General features: G+C 37.8%; 1 protein-coding gene across 1 annotated transcript in view; it reads right to left on the minus strand.

Annotated features, from left to right (window-relative positions):
• The window catches only part of LOC145686180 (pancreatic triacylglycerol lipase-like), a 160,375-nt gene that overhangs the window by 24,191 nt on the left and 116,056 nt on the right, over positions 1–20,128 (minus strand). The window lies entirely within an intron of this gene.

The following is a 20,128-nucleotide window of genomic DNA, read 5'->3' on the forward strand; positions in this document are numbered from 1 at the left end:
GTGTTATATACTTTGTAGTTTAGCATATAATTCGATTTTTTTTTTTTTATAAAATACTTTCCTGAAACAGGAAAAATAACTAACGTGTGTCAAAATAAGTAGTAAACTGTAATGTATGCTTTTTAATTTCTCTTTTAACCTTTCGTTCCAATATACAGAGGTTTTTCAGCCTACGTTTGGCCGATTTCGTTCCTTCCCCCTCCCGGGCAGAATGGACTCACTTAACCTGACTCTTGGCGTCCTACAGTGTTGTGCAGTGGCTTCCTGGGAACGGAGTTGTTTTTCCGCGCGGACGACAATAACGCACAAAACAGGACCTGTTGTGGGTGTTGTGTTAAATTTGTTTCCAAGTGTGTGAGTTTCCGCTCTGTGACCAAAATGCCGCCCAAACTAAGCCGGTTTTGGGAAGGCTATGTTTCGGCTCTTTATGACGGCCACTTTAGTGTTTCTGTCATTAGCAAACAGTGCAAGAAAAATGGTTGCAACATCAGTTTAAGTGAAATAAAAAATGTTATTTAAAAGTACAAGGGCAACGAAGCTCCACCATTTGGATCACCAACAAAGGTGCCTAGGAAGCGGAAATGCACCAAGGCCACCTCTACCATGCAGAGGAAACGTCGTAAAATGGCAATGCAAGAAAATCCGCCAACACAACGGTGTATGGCTAACCGTCTTGACGTGTCTTTGGGGACTGTGAGCCGGACGTTACACCATCAACTCAAGCTGGAAAAAGTCATGAAAGCTCGCGGCCATCTACTCACGGATGCCCACCAAAAAGAACGAAAGTGTAACACCCGGAAGCTGTACGAACGGCATCTGGCAAAACAAAGATGAATGTACGTCGTAACGCTCGATGAAGCATGGATTTACCTTTCCGACAGCGACAAACCGAGAGCCATCATGTACCGTAAGAAAGGCACCAAGAACTTCAGAAGGTGGGTCCGTGTCTGTAAAGAATCCTTCCCAAAAGGGTTCATGGTCGTTACTGGCTAGTGTTACCGAGGTAAACTGAAGATTCGTAGGGTGGCGAAGAACTGCAAGATAAATTCGCAGTATTTTCAGGAGCAGATCATGCGGCCGATCTACGAGCATGAGATTCCAACAATGTACGGAAATGACGCCAATCTGGTGCGCATTTACATGGGCAATGCCTCATCACATGCCTCAGATCGTCCCACGCATTCTACAGGGAGATGGAGGAGGTAAGTGGTATACAGGTGATACCTTTCAATGAGGTACCTATTAAATCTCCAGATGGAAGTCCTATGGACTACTGTGGATTTGGATTGCTGAAGCGGGCTTTGGGAAAACGGCGTGTGACAACTGTGGAAGGGCTTTAGAAAGTTGTGCAAAGGGAATGGGACAAGATTCCCCTCCCAGTTCTTCAGAGAAGCCTATTACAGTGGAAATTACGCTGTCGGGCTATTGTTAGGAACCAAGGGAAACACATCAAACACTTACGGTCCTGGCGCCATGGACTCTTCTAATTTTTTTTAGGTAAGTCGAAATTGGCCAAATGTAGACTGAACAAACTCTGTAATACTGTACAAATTGAAATTTGGAAGCCAACTCGTACTCTTGGAGAACAACTGTTTTAAAATGAATTTCTTAATACAATCCATTTTTACCATGATAATATTCATTTTCAACCTCAGGAGTGCATTAACCAATATAATTGTATACTTTAAGAAAATGAACAATTCATTGACGCAAAATCTTTATTTGAGATGAGTGAGTTAATGTGCCATCAGCGCTAAACACATAATTGAACCTATTTTCGGTAATTGTACAGTTATTGGGAAGCGATTAATTCGTTCGTGGTGCAAGACGCGGTTTCATAGTCAATGTCAATTGAATTGTGCAGGATGATGCACATCCACACAGAACATTAATGCTCTTTCGTGTGTTACCCTTCAACTCTTTTGCAGGCAAATTAATGTGGGGAAGAACCTGTTCTACGCATGGAAATCTCATCCCTAAGTGGAATAGATTCAAGTCTAGCTATCATTGTTTGAAACCTACGTAAATAATAATAGAGCATGTCTTTATAACCTAGGTAGTGCATATAAAAACGTAAAGCAAAAAGTATGTCTTTTTTCGTCGGTATAAAACACATTTCATTGCAGTATTAGGAATTTCATACAGCTAGGAGGGTCAGTGCATAGAACATTGAATGATCATCCTGTACCATAGACTTAAACTAACAACTTTTTTCCTACTCATTTACTCAAAGAACTTAATCTTCTCAAATTTTCTTGAAGTTCACAAGACATCTAAGCCACTGCAGTAGAAGTCAAAGTCATTTGAAAAGACGTATTAGAGCATATTATCGATAAATTAAAATACTTTTTATATCCTATTAGTGGAAACGTTCAATACATAAGTACTTTCAAAGTTTATTTTTTAAATTTTCCTTACTGATTGTGCTTTACTGAAGTATTTTAATTAATATTTCTTGAAATAAGAACGTTAAATTGATTTGCTATTCCACGCTTTATTTTAACATTACACTTAATCAATTACATGTAATTTCAAGTAAAATCATGCCATTAAGTACATTGAACTAAGCAACTGTACAAATATTGCTTTAGGAGCTTCTTTTGCATCCGCTATCATGATTAAAAAATGATTTTCCTAGAGTTTTATAGCCATATTACAAACACATAAAAAATATTTACGACTCATTTGAAGATTGCGGTAAATTTGGCATGGTGATCAACACGCACATAAGCATTTCCGAAAGACGCGTGTAGCGTAATTGAACATAAAAAGTTCATCACATGAAGCTATTAGGACAACAAACATATAAAAAAGTGAATCGAAAACCTTCTTCCATATCTAAGCTAATATTCCATTTTTATTGGAAATTGGGCTTTTAAAGTCCAGTAATAAGTTAGGATTTCTTTCTTTCTTTCTACCTCCTAGATAATGCTTTGGAAAATTTAAGGAATCTCATTCTAAAACTATGTGTTCAGAACATCAGATATATATTCTATATAATATCATATAGGTGTAAAATTATTTGAAATGAATAGTTTTTTAAACACTTATAAAAGTAGGGACCTGCAACTAAGTCCAACATGACTCCAGAGCCGGATTTAGCATTTTGGCGCCCCTAGGCCCAATATTTTTTTCCGCCCCTAGTCTGGTTAAAGTTACTTTCCTAAAAACCTTTATTAAAAAATTATACCAGGCCTATATGTTTACTTATGGCTATTTATTTTTATTTCTAGATATTTTTTAATTTTTTTCTCTCGGCCGTGCGCCCCCTGGGAGCTTGCGCCCTTGGCCCGGGCCTACCAGGCCTATTTGGAAATCCAGCCCTGCATGACTCCTGCGCCACAAGTGACCATTTTTCTGGAAGTTTTCAAGGATAGGATTTTCAGATAGACTATATAATTAATAGGATATCACCATATAGTGTTGGGTTGGACTGTGCAAAATTATTGGAGGAATTCGGTACTTTCTCTTTGACACATGCCTGAGGCCATAAAACATGCTATCTGTTTACCTTGTTACGTATTTTCATAATCTTATGTTCTGTACTTTGCAGATACGTCAAAGGAAATTTATTTGTGCTTTTACTTATCTTCAGGTCTGAGAGGATAGAATGCTAAAACACAAATTTTGCAGAATCTACTTCAATGAATTTGAATTCTGACGGAGAGGAAATTGATCCCTGACCCTTCAAACACGAAGTGATGTAACTGTAAAAATTCAACTTCACAGGATAGCGAAAACAAGATATGTGATTATGTTTGAAGAAACCAATATAGATCAGGATTTCTGAACCTCTTCCAGTTTGAGACCCACCTCGAGCTTCACGAAAACCATAATATTAATAATAATACTAATGAAAATTTTGATGACCACAAACAAAACGAATATTTTTATACTGAGGGAATGAATATGACCAGTGGAATACCTTTCCTTCGTAAGCCGAGGAGGTCGTGCTCAAAGATGATTAATTTAAGTTTCAAATTTAAAAATTCAAGCTTAGTTTACATTTGAATCCAGAAACAGTACCACGTTTCACCCAATCATGTAGTAAAGAATGATATGAGCTACTTAATGTTTCATCTGAGGTTCCAGAATATGCATTCCTTGAATCCTTAATATTTTTTAAGTTTATCGTCAGATGGTTATGTACCGAAGCAAAGAATGACGGTGATGCTGATGATAATGAACGAAATGGTAATATGAAGGAAGTAGAAGGAAACGAGAGAACTCAGGAAGTCCCACCCACACAGTGCTTGACAACCACAAAGCTTACTTAACGAGAGCTGGGATCGAACCACGGACCCCACTCAACAGAGGTAATCGCTCTACCACTGAGATAACGCAGCCGCTTAAAAGTTATTGAACTAGATGAAGCCGTTGCGTAAGACACATACATTTCTCTGACTTATAAGTTCAGAGTTGCTTTACTATGTATTAATTTGTTATTTAAATACAAGTATTACAAGTTAACTACACCAAGCGCAAAGAAATAAGAAAATTAGTAAATCAAAATAATAAGTCTACTATAAATTACACATATTTGCCTTCCAATCACATCAAATGATTACTAACACGTATATAGCCAATTAAGCAAAATTTTTTTAGCGTTCTTTAAAAGGCGTTGAACCACACACACACCTATCTATCTATCTATCTATCTATCTATCTATCTATCTATCTATATATATATATATATATATATATATATATATATATATATATATATATGTGTGTGTGTGTGTGTGTGTGTGTGAATAAGATTCTCTATCTATATATACAGGGTGGTAGGAAACCACCGACAAACTTTGGGAGGTGATTCCTTATATGAAATGAAAGAAAAACGTTGTTATAAACATAGGCCGGAAAACGTCTCATTTCAGAGTTATGAACCGCCGAAAATTCGAAAAATCATGTTTCGAAACTCCCTGCCTTAGAAACTATTTGACCTATAACAAGCGGTTTAAAGAATTACACAGGGACCAGTATGCGAACTATCTAAATATCCATGTTTTACCATTCTCAGTTATCGGCGAAACGAATGCATTATTAGTACTTAAAGCAGTATCCCTATACCTCAATCTCCATTTTACAGTTCGTTTTGGCGATAACGGAGGATGCTAAAACATGGATATTTAGATAGTTTGTCCTGCTCTCCCTCACTTCATCTACAACGTAGACGTTATCGACAAAAGTGAGAAGCTTCTGATGATGTTAACGCGCAACGGAAATAGATTTGTAGCAGTAACGTATCCAAGTTCTGAATTTAGAGAGCCCGTACCCCAGGGAATTGAACAGTGAAATCATAATTAAACATAACATGAAATCAAAGTTATAAAATGATAATTATGATTCAATAGATTATTGTATTGACAGCACCTGTAATAAAATTTATTACAAAATGTAAATTTACAAGTCAAGTATATACATAATATAATATCACATTATCTGTACATATTCCTATCTCTTCGCTCACTGACTACCTTTGATTCGTTCATATCCAACAACATATAATCGCAAGACCATCAAGATAAGGTTAAGTTCTACGTATCTTATTGGTTAGTTATAGTAATGTTTGCCCACAATAATCAGGAAATGGCATTAATTAGTATACAGCTGTAGTTAACAATATCGCTGATACTTTTATTTATTCTCTTAGATTTTTTGGGGTCAATGTTCCGGAGGTGTCCAGTGTCTTTGACACCACTTCTTTCTATTGATTTTCATTTGATTATATAATATAACGTTATATTAGGTTCTATTAGGTTAGCTTAGCTTAGCTTAGGTCAGGTTAGGTTACGTTAGGTTAGCTTAAGGGGGTCCAGTGTACTTTTGGACCCCCTTAACGGAACATGGACCCTTTTTGGAATTACTTTCCAAAATTTCATATTTCATTCTATATCATTACTCTTCATTATTAGCATACAACATTTATTAAACTTCGCAATATATTATACGTAAATTAACATACCTCAATCTTAATAGCAAACAATTAAAAGAACACGGCTCCAGCTCAAAATTCCCACGAATAAACTGGTAACACAGCTGAAATATGTATATTTCCTAATAGATTTCAGGCATCACTACCATCATTTACCTTATTATCGTGAAAGCTTGTTGGATCGAAAATTTGATAATACATGTAAAGCCATCTTCTGATTTTGCTACAGATAACGGTTCAATGTTTACTTAAAATTTTGACCAAGCTCCAATAAAATTAAATTTGGTAGGAAATCATCGAAGTTCGTTAACGAGAACCCGGGGCGGGGTTCACTTATTAGAATTTTATGATTTCAAAGGCCATGTTTCACATTACAATAACAAGTACAAAATCATTTCACTTTAAAATTGTTTTCCGAATGTTCAATTACATTTCCTGATCGTTAAAATAATTCAACATTTTCTATTATGCTGAAGTATATCAGTTTCCTGCAGTTGTTTATTTTTTCCTTTCTTAGTTTGTTTATTTTTTAACAAAAGAATAATTGTTAACATCTATTTTTATGTACTTTCTCCTTTTTGTATGTTGAAATTTTATGGTGCAGAATTAGATTCTGTTCACCAATGCTTTGAATTAATATTGAATTAGTAAACATTATAAAAGTTTATAACAAAATCAACAACAAATTGTCAACTCAGAATAGATAAATAGTTAACAAGAAGTTACAAAGAATAAATTACACAAATTAAACAATTATGAAACAATATTTAACCCTTGTAATGTCCTCGTGGAACACGAGGCATTACAAGTTCGCATACTAGTTCCTTTGTAATTCCTTAAACCGCTTGGGATCGGTCCTGTAGTTTCTAAAGGCAGAGCGTTTCGAAAGTGAATTTTCGAATTTTCGGCGGTTCATAACTCTGAAAGGAGACGTTTTTTGTCCCATGTTTATTAGAACTTTTATCGTTCATTTCATATGAGGAATCACCTTCCAAAATTTGTCGATGGAGTTACCTACCACCCTGAAGGATATCTACGATGGTAGCAGCTATTATCATCCGTTCTTAAAAATATTGATATTGTATTAATCCTATATGATTCAAGCAGAAGATATCCGAAGGTATATATTATAAATTTATGTAATGTATATAATAATATAAACTAATAGAATATATAGGTTTTGTAGGTCGTGTGTGTAGTAAAATCTTTGAAATATTTGAGTTTTACGTCCCACATTTATGTTGGCTAAAGGAGAGGGTGATGATGAGAAATGAATGAAATGGTGGAATGAAGAAAGTGGAAGGAAACGAGAGAACTCTGAAGAAACCCACGTACACGGTGTTTGTCCACCACAAAGTTCACTTGGCGTGAGCTGGGATCGAACCAGGGACCCAAAACACTAGAGGTGAACGCTCTACCACTGAGCCACTGCGACCCCATGTGTGTAGTGGGGTCGGGCACGAAACGTACCCTCATTGTAGCTGTGAATTAACCTAAATTTTGTTATTTTACTTTCATCAAGTAGTTTTAGTTAAAATATGTGACAATGTACGTGTGGAATTTATACCTGAGAATCCCGCTTCCTCTATGTCATTAACTTAATTATAGATAGCAGATTGGAAAGTAACAGAGTTTTCACCTTTTTCGGACTTTTGAAACCGTAGGCACATGTAGTATATAAGTCTTCTGAGTTCGAACATATTCCAATAATAAGAAACCGTTATGGAGAATGAGAAGGCAAAGACATGTGAACTTGGTAATAAACAAGAGAAGATTTGTCAAACTTTACTTGAAATATCGATCAAGAAAACTATCCCTTACCGGTTGCCTCCACGTTATTTGTGTGATAACCAAAACCATAAGCATGTTCAGCATGCAAAAATCGTCTTTCAACTCCTTGTAGAAGTAAACGGCTCTTAAATTTTATGCGAGGGGTGAAATATGATGTATTTTGAATATCTCTTTCATCTCTCTTGAAAAGTTTCATATATACTGCACAAATTCTTGCAGTCTCCCTGTATATTTATTCTTGTATTTTCAATGAAGACTACAATTTGTAGGTGATTTACAAATATGATTATTGTTGGAGGCTTTTTAAACATTTGTTTGTAACATTTGAGAGAACACTACTTTTGCACTGTAATATAGAAAAGTCCCTTATAATGGAATCCTTCGGCATAGTAGTACATATTACCTGCAGCAACACTTTTTGAAATATTTCATACTTAATGGACAATTTCTGGCAGTCTACCTGTATCTCTCGTCTTGTATTTTTATGAAGAATAAATTTGTTCGTAATTTACAAATATGAATTTTGGTAAGGCTTTTTAAACATTAGTTCATAACATTTGATTGAACACCAGTTTTTGCACAGTAACGTAGTACACTGTATTATAATGCTGTCCTTTGGTACACAAGTAATTATTGGCAGCAGGCCTTGTTGAAATGTTTATTTATACTGGACAATTACATACAGTCTTCCTGTATCTTTACTCTTATATTTTCAATGAAGACGTTTATTTAATAGGTAATTTAGAATATGAATATTATTGGAGGCTTTTAAAAAATTTGTTTATAGCAACTTAAACAACACCACTTTCTACACTCTAGTAGAACATTGTACTAGAATCGTGTCATTCTAATTTCTTATTACAATCAAATAACAAGACATCATTTCCTTAATCATCCTAAAAAAACACATATATAACACGATTACTATTCCGATTTTAGAGGTGTAATTCCACAGTCGCGGGCCCGCTACGTACCAGTACTATGTGAGCAGTAGGTAGGAAGTCCAAAATCTAACGAATTGAGTAGTGTAGGGGAACGACGTGAGCCTACTAGGCGGGAGACCTGGGTTCGATTCCCAACAAGTTTTTGTGTCACTTTTTCTTTCTTTGAAAGTTTATTTTTATAGCATAGGTGATTGAAAATAAGCTTGACTCTATCATATACGGCATTTCATTCCAACCGGACCCGCAACTAAAACTATTAAATCGAAAGGGGCACTTTCCCACGTATCTTATATATTATAAATATGTACGCTGCCGACGAGACAATTTTCAAGAGGGGCCCATTTGTGTGTGTGTATGAGCGTGTGTGTGCAGTGGCGTACGCAGGAATTTATTTCGGGAGGGGTCCAAACTCAATATCTGTGTATTTTATATTGAAATTCCTAAACTTGTCCCAAAAATTAGGCTACATTTACACAAAAGTTGGAATTTCGGGGGTGGTCCGGACCCCCAGGAACCACCCCCTGCGTACGTCCCTGTATGTGTGTGTATTTCCTTAAAATTAATATTTTATACTTTCCATTTGTGGTATTCACTCCAAATTTGGTATACGCAGGTATCTTAACGAGGGACATAAAAGGGGAGAGAGATATTTTGCAATCGTTTCCGGTTTGAAGTAGACACTGTTGTCGCGAGACAAAATGTATTGTTGTCTTGTATGGACACTATATCGTGAAAAAGATGCCCATTGTTTCTTTCAGACTCTTTTTGGGGAACACCGCCTCCTCAGAGTGCCCCTGGCGAGATCAAAATAATACGTATATAATACAATAACAAATAGAATGTTATCAGCAGTGCCCCCGGGGTAATACTCCCCCCCCCCGAACATTGCTTCCAATAGAGACACTGGTGATGCTCCATTTCCAATGCTACATATGTTTGATATTAAATACTTCAGTATCGTCTCGAAACTTTACACGAACATACTGCCTAGTTTCGAGACCATCTCAACAGTTAGCGTATAAATATATCCTTTCCGTCTATGTCTGTAATAACGAAAATATTTTGTTCACGCAATGCCAACAGAAATTATTTTCATAAAACAAAGCAACGTGATAAGAAAAAAAACGCAAGATAAAACAAGGGCGGCGGGGATTCGAACCCAGACCTGCTACTCAGAAACCAGACACTTTTCCGCGGAGCTAACTTACTACGTTGAATACTGCTTGTTCTATTCTCCTCAATATACCACATAAGAGGAAAAATTAAGGCAATTCAAAAATATGGCAATTTTGAATTCAAGATGGCCACTTCTCCAATGATTTGTTTCTTCACTTAAACTGAACTACGTCCTTAATAACATAGCGAAACCTGGCTTACCTACCAAGAGCATAACTTACAATTTTCATGGTTACAAATTTTTGAGCCGCCATTTTGAATCGAAGATGACGACTTTTCCAACATGTCGGAATTTTCCCCTCACATGCGCTGTACTCTACACACTTGAACGCAATTTCGTGATTCCACCATATCTACAAATTGTGTAGAATTAGACGCCCCCTTATAATATTCCTAGCACTTTCTTACACCGAACATGACTATTTTTTTCAAGTTTAAGGGCGGATTCGCAAACTACGCATCAGAATAAACATCACCTCGAAATTTCTACCTCCTAGATACAGCCATTACAAATTTCACATTTTTTCGATTTGCGCCGCGAAACGAAAACGAATTTTAATGCTCTTTTTTCTATCATAAACTATGTTCCTAGCTTCACTGCCTGACAAAATATGACGTTTCTATGGTGTGCGGAACTACTCTAAAAACCAGCATTTCAAAACGACGAAAAATTTCGACACTTCATTTACATGGAAAATGTCGCCTTTTTCGTGATATCGGAATTTTCCCATTACTCACATCCCATGACGAACAAGTATGCAAAATTTGGTGTTTGTACGTTTTGTGGAAGTACGCAAACAATTAAGTGTGTTTCCGATTATAGAGGTATATAATAAATAATTCCACAGTCGCGGGCCCGCTACGTACCAGTACTATGTGAGCAGTAGGTAGGAAGTCCAGAATCTAAGGAATTGAGTAGTGTAGGGGAACGACGTGAGCCTACTAGGCGGGAGACCTGGGTTCGATTCCCAACAAGTTTTTGTGTCACTTTTTCTTTCTTTGAAAGTTTATTTTTATAGCATAGGTGATTGAAAATAAGCTTGACTCTATCATATACGGCATTTCATTCCAACCGGACCCGCAACTAAAACTATTAAATCGAAAGGGGCACTTTCCCACGTATCTTATATATTATAAATATGTACGCTGCCGACGAGACAATTTTCAAGAGGGGCCCATTTGTGTGTGTGTATGAGCGTGTGTGTGCAGTGGCGTACGCAGGAATTTATTTCGGGAGGGGTCCAAACTCAATATCTGTGTATTTTATATTGAAATTCCTAAACTTGTCCCAAAAATTAGGCTACATTTACACAAAAGTTGGAATTTCGGGGGTGGTCCGGACCCCCAGGAACCACCCCCTGCGTACGTCCCTGTATGTGTGTGTATTTCCTTAAAATTAATATTTTATACTTTCCATTTGTGGTATTCACTCCAAATTTGGTATACGCAGGTATCTTAACGAGGGACATAAAAGGGGAGAGAGATATTTTGCAATCGTTTCCGGTTTGAAGTAGACACTGTTGTCGCGAGACAAAATGTATTGTTGTCTTGTATGGACACTATATCGTGAAAAAGATGCCCATTGTTTCTTTCAGACTCTTTTTGGGGAACACCGCCTCCTCAGAGTGCCCCTGGCGAGATCAAAATAATACGTATATAATACAATAACAAATAGAATGTTATCAGCAGTGCCCCCGGGGTAATACTCCCCCCCCCCGAACATTGCTTCCAATAGAGACACTGGTGATGCTCCATTTCCAATGCTACATATGTTTGATATTAAATACTTCAGTATCGTCTCGAAACTTTACACGAACATACTGCCTAGTTTCGAGACCATCTCAACAGTTAGCGTATAAATATATCCTTTCCGTCTATGTCTGTAATAACGAAAATATTTTGTTCACGCAATGCCAACAGAAATTATTTTCATAAAACAAAGCAACGTGATAAGAAAAAAAACGCAAGATAAAACAAGGGCGGCGGGGATTCGAACCCAGACCTGCTACTCAGAAACCAGACACTTTTCCACGGAGCTAACTTACTACGTTGAATCCTGCTTGTTCTATTCTCCTCAATATACCACATAAGAGGAAAAATTAAGGCAATTCAAAAATATGGCAATTTTGAATTCAAGATGGCCACTTCTCCAATGATTTGTTTCTTCACTTAAACTGAACTACGTCCTTAATAACATAGCGAAACCTGGCTTACCTACCAAGAGCACAACTTACAATTTTCATGGTTACAAATTTTTGAGCCGCCATTTTGAACCGAAGATGACGACTTTTCCAACATGTCGGAATTTTCCCCTCACATGCGCTGTACTCTACACACTTGAACGCAATTTCGTGATTCCACCATATCTACAAATTGTGTAGAATTAGACGCCCCCTTATAATATTCCTAGCACTTTCTTACACCGAACATGACTATTTTTTTCAAGTTTAAGGGCGGATTCGCAAACTACGCATCAGAATAAACATCACCTCGAAATTTCTACCTCCTAGATACAGCCATTACAAATTTCACATTTTTTCGATTTGCGCCGCGAAACGAAAACGAATTTTAATGCTCTTTTTTCTATCATAAACTATGTTCCTAGCTTCACTGCCTGACAAAATATGACGTTTCTATGGTGTGCGGAACTACTCTAAAAACCAGCATTTCAAAACGACGAAAAATTTCGACACTTCATTTACATGGAAAATGTCGCCTTTTTCGTGATATCGGAATTTTCCCATTACTCACATCCCATGACGAACAAGTATGCAAAATTTGGTGTTTGTATGTTTTGTGGAAGTACGCAAACAATTAAGTGTGTTTCCGATTATAGAGGTATATAATTCCACAGTCGCGGGCCCGCTACATACCAGTACTATGTGAGCAGTAGGTAGGAAGTCCAGAATCTAACGAATTGAGTAGTGTAGGGGAACGACGTGAGCCTACTAGGCGGGAGACCTGGGTTCGATTCCCAACAAGTTTTTGTGTCACTTTTTCTTTCTTTGAAAGTTTATTTTTATAGCATAGGTGATTGAAAATAAGCTTGACTCTATCATATACGGCATTTCATTCCAACCGGACCCGCAACTAAAACTATTAAATCGAAAGGGGCACTTTCCCACGTATCTTATATATTATAAATATGTACGCTGCCGACGAGACAATTTTCAAGAGGGGCCCATTTGTGTGTGTGTATGAGCGTGTGTGTGCAGTGGCGTACGCAGGAATTTATTTCGGGAGGGGTCCAAACTCAATATCTGTGTATTTTATATTGAAATTCCTAAACTTGTCCCAAAAATTAGGCTACATTTACACAAAAGTTGGAATTTCGGGGGTGGTCCGGACCCCCAGGAACCACCCCCTGCGTACGTCCCTGTATGTGTGTGTATTTCCTTAAAATTAATATTTTATACTTTCCATTTGTGGTATTCACTCCAAATTTGGTATACGCAGGTATCTTAACGAGGGACATAAAAGGGGAGAGAGATATTTTGCAATCGTTTCCGGTTTGAAGTAGACACTGTTGTCGCGAGACAAAATGTATTGTTGTCTTGTATGGACACTATATCGTGAAAAAGATGCCCATTGTTTCTTTCAGACTCTTTTTGGGGAACACCGCCTCCTCAGAGTGCCCCTGGCGAGATCAAAATAATACGTATATAATACAATAACAAATAGAATGTTATCAGCAGTGCCCCCGGGGTAATACTCCCCCCCCCGAACATTGCTTCCAATAGAGACACTGGTGATGCTCCATTTCCAATGCTACATATGTTTGATATTAAATACTTCAGTATCGTCTCGAAACTTTACACGAACATACTGCCTAGTTTCGAGACCATCTCAACAGTTAGCGTATAAATATATCCTTTCCGTCTATGTCTGTAATAACGAAAATATTTTGTTCACGCAATGCCAACAGAAATTATTTTCATAAAACAAAGCAACGTGATAAGAAAAAAAACGCAAGATAAAACAAGGGCGGCGGGGATTCGAACCCAGACCTGCTACTCAGAAACCAGACACTTTTCCGCGGAGCTAACTTACTACGTTGAATCCTGCTTGTTCTATTCTCCTCAATATACCACATAAGAGGAAAAATTAAGGCAATTCAAAAATATGGCAATTTTGAATTCAAGATGGCCACTTCTCCAATGATTTGTTTCTTCACTTAAACTGAACTACGTCCTTAATAACATAGCGAAACCTGGCTTACCTACCAAGAGCACAACTTACAATTTTCATGGTTACAAATTTTTGAGCCGCCATTTTGAATCGAAGATGACGACTTTTCCAACATGTCGGAATTTTCCCCTCACATGCGCTGTACTCTACACACTTGAACGCAATTTCGTGATTCCACCATATCTACAAATTGTGTAGAATTAGACGCCCCCTTATAATATTCCTAGCACTTTCTTACACCGAACATGACTATTTTTTCAAGTTTAAGGGCGGATTCGCAAACTACGCATCAGAATAAACATCACCTCGAAATTTCTACCTCCTAGATACAGCCATTACAAATTTCACATTTTTTCGATTTGCGCCGCGAAACGAAAACGAATTTTAATGCTCTTTTTTCTATCATAAACTATGTTCCTAGCTTCACTGCCTGACAAAATATGACGTTTCTATGGTGTGCGGAACTACTCTAAAAACCAGCATTTCAAAACGACGAAAAATTTCGACACTTCATTTACATGGAAAATGTCGCCTTTTTCGTGATATCGGAATTTTCCCATTACTCACATCCCATGACGAACAAGTATGCAAAATTTGGTGTTTGTATGTTTTGTGGAAGTACGCAAACAATTAAGTGTGTTTCCGATTATAGCGGTATATAATTCCACAGACGCGGGCCCGCTACGTACCAGTACTATGTGGGCAGTAGGTAGGAAGTCCAGAATCTAAGGAATTGAGTAGTGTAGGGGAACGACGTGAGCCTACTAGGCGGGAGACCTGGGTTCGATTCCCAACAAGTTTTTGTGTCACTTTTTCTTTCTTTGAAAGTTTATTTTTATAGCATAGGTGATTGAAAATAAGCTTGACTCTATCATATACGGCATTTCATTCCAACCGGACCCGCAACTAAAACTATTAAATCGAAAGGGGCACTTTCCCACGTATCTTATATATTATAAATATGTACGCTGCCGACGAGACAATTTTCAAGAGGGGCCCATTTGTGTGTGTGTATGAGCGTGTGTGTGCAGTGGCGTACGCAGGAATTTATTTCGGGAGGGGTCCAAACTCAATATCTGTGTATTTTATATTGAAATTCCTAAACTTGTCCCAAAAATTAGGCTACATTTACACAAAAGTTGGAATTTCGGGGGTGGTCCGGACCCCCAGGAACCACCCCCTGCGTACGTCCCTGTATGTGTGTGTATTTCCTTAAAATTAATATTTTATACTTTCCATTTGTGGTATTCACTCCAAATTTGGTATACGCAGGTATCTTAACGAGGGACATAAAAGGGGAGAGAGATATTTTGCAATCGTTTCCGGTTTGAAGTAGACACTGTTGTCGCGAGACAAAATGTATTGTTGTCTTGTATGGACACTATATCGTGAAAAAGATGCCCATTGTTTCTTTCAGACTCTTTTTGGGGAACACCGCCTCCTCAGAGTGCCCCTGGCGAGATCAAAATAATACGTATATAATACAATAACAAATAGAATGTTATCAGCAGTGCCCCCGGGGTAATACTCCCCCCCCGAACATTGCTTCCAATAGAGACACTGGTGATGCTCCATTTCCAATGCTACATATGTTTGATATTAAATACTTCAGTATCGTCTCGAAACTTTACACGAACATACTGATTAGTTTCGAGACCATCTCAACAGTTAGCGTATAAATATATCCTTTCCGTCTATGTCTGTAATAACGAAAATATTTTGTTCACGCAATGCCAACAGAAATTATTTTCATAAAACAAAGCAACGTGATAAGAAAAAAAACGCAAGATAAAACAAGGGCGGCGGGGATTCGAACCCAGACCTGCTACTCAGAAACCAGACACTTTTCCGCGGAGCTAACTTACTACGTTGAATCCTGCTTGTTCTATTCTCCTCAATATACCACATAAGAGGAAAAATTAAGGCAATTCAAAAATATGGCAATTTTGAATTCAAGATGGCCACTTCTCCAATGATTTGTTTCTTCACTTAAACTGAACTACGTCCTTAATAACATAGCGAAACCTGGCTTACCTACCAAGAGCACAACTTACAATTTTCATGGTTACAAATTTTTGAGCCGCCATTTTGAACCGAAGATGACGACTTTTCCAACATGTCGGAATTTTCCCCTCACATGCGCTGTACTCTACACACTTGAACGCAATTTCGTGATTCCACCATATCTACAAATTGTGTAGAATTAGACGCCCCCTTATAATATTCCTAGCACTTTCTTACACCGAACATGACTATTTTTTCAAGTTTAAGGGCGGATTCGCAAACTACGCATCAGAATAAACATCACCTCGAAATTTCTACCTCCTAGATACAGCCATTACAAATTTCACATTTTTTCGATTTGCGCCGCGAAACGAAAACGAATTTTAATGCTCTTTTTTCTATCATAAACTATGTTCCTAGCTTCACTGCCTGACAAAATATGACGTTTCTATGGTGTGCGGAACTACTCTAAAAACCAGCATTTCAAAACGACGAAAAATTTCGACACTTCATTTACATGGAAAATGTCGCCTTTTTCGTGATATCGGAATTTTCCCATTACTCACATCCCATGACGAACAAGTATGCAAAATTTGGTGTTTGTATGTTTTGTGGAAGTACGCAAACAATTAAGTGTGTTTCCGATTATAGAGGTATATAATTCCACAGTCGCGGGCCCGCTACATACCAGTACTATGTGAGCAGTAGGTAGGAAGTCCAGATTCTAACGAATTGAGTAGTGTAGGGGAACGACGTGAGCCTACTAGGCGGGAGACCTGGGTTCGATTCCCAACAAGTTTTTGTGTCACTTTTTCTTTCTTTGAAAGTTTATTTTTATAGCATAGGTGATTGAAAATAAGCTTGACTCTATCATATACGGCATTTCATTCCAACCGGACCCGCAACTAAAACTATTAAATCGAAATCGGCACTTTCCCACGTATCTTATATATTATAAATATGTACGCTGCCGACGAGACAATTTTCAAGAGGGGCCCATTTGTGTGTGTGTATGAGCGTGTGTGTGCAGTGGCGTACGCAGGAATTTATTTCGGGAGGGGTCCAAACTCAATATCTGTGTATTTTATATTGAAATTCCTAAACTTGTCCCAAAAATTAGGCTACATTTACACAAAAGTTGGAATTTCGGGGGTGGTCCGGACCCCCAGGAACCACCCCCTGCGTACGTCCCTGTATGTGTGTGTATTTCCTTAAAATTAATATTTTATACTTTCCATTTGTGGTATTCACTCCAAATTTGGTATACGCAGGTATCTTAACGAGGGACATAAAAGGGGAGAGAGATATTTTGCATTCGTTTCCGGTTTGAAGTAGACACTGTTGTCGCGAGACAAAATGTATTGTTGTCTTGTATGGACACTATATCGTGAAAAAGATGCCCATTGTTTCTTTCAGACTCTTTTTGGGGAACACCGCCTCCTCAGAGTGCCCCTGGCGAGATCAAAATAATACGTATATAATACAATAACAAATAGAATGTTATCAGCAGTGCCCCCGGGGTAATACTCCCCCCCCCCCCGAACATTGCTTCCAATAGAGACACTGGTGATGCTCCATATCCAATGCTACATATGTTTGATATTAAATACTTCAGTATCGTCTCGAAACTTTACACGAACATACTGCCTAGTTTCGAGACCATCTCAACAGTTAGCGTATAAATATATCCTTTCCGTCTATGTCTGTAATAACGAAAATATTTTGTTCACGCAATGCCAACAGAAATTATTTTCATAAAACAAAGCAACGTGATAAGAAAAAAACGCAAGATAAAACAAGGGCGGCGGGGATTCGAACCCAGACCTGCTACTCAGAAACCAGACACTTTTCCGCGGAGCTAACTTACTACGTTGAATCCTGCTTGTTCTATTCTCCTCAATATACCACATAAGAGGAAAAATTAAGGCAATTCAAAAATATGGCAATTTTGAATTCAAGATGGCCACTTCTCCAATGATTTGTTTCTTCACTTAAACTGAACTACGTCCTTAATAACATAGCGAAACCTGGCTTACCTACCAAGAGCACAACTTACAATTTTCATGGTTACAAATTTTTGAGCCGCCATTTTGAATCGAAGATGACGACTTTTCCAACATGTCGGAATTTTCCCCTCACATGCGCTGTACTCTACACACTTGAACGCAATTTCGTGATTCCACCATATCTACAAATTGTGTAGAATTAGACGCCCCCTTATAATATTCCTAGCACTTTCTTACACCGAACATGACTATTTTTTCAAGTTTAAGGGCGGATTCGCAAACTACGCATCAGAATAAACATCACCTCGAAATTTCTACCTCCTAGATACAGCCATTACAAATTTCACATTTTTTCGATTTGCGCCGCGAAACGAAAACGAATTTTAATGCTCTTTTTTCTATCATAAACTATGTTCCTAGCTTCACTGCCTGACAAAATATGACGTTTCTATGGTGTGCGGAACTACTCTAAAAACCAGCATTTCAAAACGACGAAAAATTTCGACACTTCATTTACATGGAAAATGTCGCCTTTTTCGTGATATCGGAATTTTCCCATTACTCACATCCCATGACGAACAAGTATGCAAAATTTGGTGTTTGTATGTTTTGTGGAAGTACGCAAACAATTAAGTGTGTTTCCGATTATAGAGGTATATAATTCCACAGACGCGGGCCCGCTACGTACCAGTACTATGTGGGCAGTAGGTAGGAAGTCCAGAATCTAAGGAATTGAGTAGTGTAGGGGAACGACGTGAGCCTACTAGGCGGGAGACCTGGGTTCGATTCCCAACAAGTTTTTGTGTCTCTTTTTCTTTCTTTGAAAGTTTATTTTTATAGCATAGGTGATTGAAAATAAGCTTGACTCTATCATATACGGCATTTCATTCCAACCGGACCCGCAACTAAAACTATTAAATCGAAAGGGGCACTTTCCCACGTATCTTATATATTATAAATATGTACGCTGCCGACGAGACAATTTTCAAGAGGGGCCCATTTGTGTGTGTGTATGAGCGTGTGTGTGCAGTGGCGTACGCAGGAATTTATTTCGGGAGGGGTCCAAACTCAATATCTGTGTATTTTATATTGAAATTCCTAAACTTGTCCCAAAAATTAGGCTACATTTACACAAAAGTTGGAATTTCGGGGGTGGTCCGGACCCCCAGGAACCACCCCCTGCGTACGTCCCTGTATGTGTGTGTATTTCCTTAAAATTAATATTTTATACTTTCCATTTGTGGTATTCACTCCAAATTTGGTATACGCAGGTATCTTAACGAGGGACATAAAAGGGGAGAGAGATATTTTGCAATCGTTTCCGGTTTGAAGTAGACACTGTTGTCGCGAGACAAAATGTATTGTTGTCTTGTATGGACACTATATCGTGAAAAAGATGCCCATTGTTTCTTTCAGACTCTTTTTGGGGAACACCGCCTCCTCAGAGTGCCCCTGGCGAGATCAAAATAATACGTATATAATACAATAACAAATAGAATGTTATCAGCAGTGCCCCCGGGGTAATACTCCCCCCCCCGAACATTGCTTCCAATAGAGACACTGGTGATGCTCCATTTCCAATGCTACATATGTTTGATATTAAATTCTTCAGTATCGTCTCGAAACTTTACACGAACATACTGCCTAGTTTCGAGACCATCTCAACAGTTAGCGTATAAATATATCCTTTCCGTCTATGTCTGTAATAACGAAAATATTTTGTTCACGCAATGCCAACAGAAATTATTTTCATAAAACAAAGCAACGTGATAAGAAAAAAAACGCAAGATAAAACAAGGGCGGCGGGGATTCGAACCCAGACCTGCTACTCAGAAACCAGACACTTTTCCGCGGAGCTAACTTACTACGTTGAATACTGCTTGTTCTATTCTCCTTAATATACCACATAAGAGGAAAAATTAAGGCAATTCAAAAATATGGCAATTTTGAATTCAAGATGGCCACTTCTCCAATGATTTGTTTCTTCACTTAAACTGAACTACGTCCTTAATAACATAGCGAAACCTGGCTTACCTACCAAGAGCACAACTTACAATTTTCATGGTTACAAATTTTTGAGC

The sequence above is a fragment of the Thermobia domestica genome, chromosome 5, assembly GCF_964235325.1.
Source record: "Thermobia domestica chromosome 5, izTheDome1.hap1.1, whole genome shotgun sequence".
NCBI lineage: Eukaryota > Metazoa > Arthropoda > Insecta > Zygentoma > Lepismatidae > Thermobia > Thermobia domestica.